Genomic DNA, 267 nt, shown 5'->3' on the forward strand with positions numbered 1-267 from the left:
AGGCGGAAGGGAAGGGAAGGGAACGGAGGCTGTGGCAACGTGAGCCGATAAAGCGGACGCAGCCGGGACTTAACCCCATTTGATTCGCACCCCCGTCGCGTCCGCGTGCCCCACCCCGCCCCGGAGACTGAGAGGGGGGTGGAAAGAAAAAACAAATCTTTTTTGCCCCAGACCAAGAAAATCTTTTTTATCGGCTTGCTCCACTAATTTATTGCACGGGGGAGGGGGAGAAAAAAAAGGCGAAAAGGAAAGGATAAACGCGAGAGA

Source organism: Triticum dicoccoides, chromosome 1A (genome assembly GCF_002162155.2).
Source record: "Triticum dicoccoides isolate Atlit2015 ecotype Zavitan chromosome 1A, WEW_v2.0, whole genome shotgun sequence".
Classification (NCBI taxonomy): Eukaryota; Viridiplantae; Streptophyta; class Magnoliopsida; order Poales; family Poaceae; genus Triticum; species Triticum dicoccoides.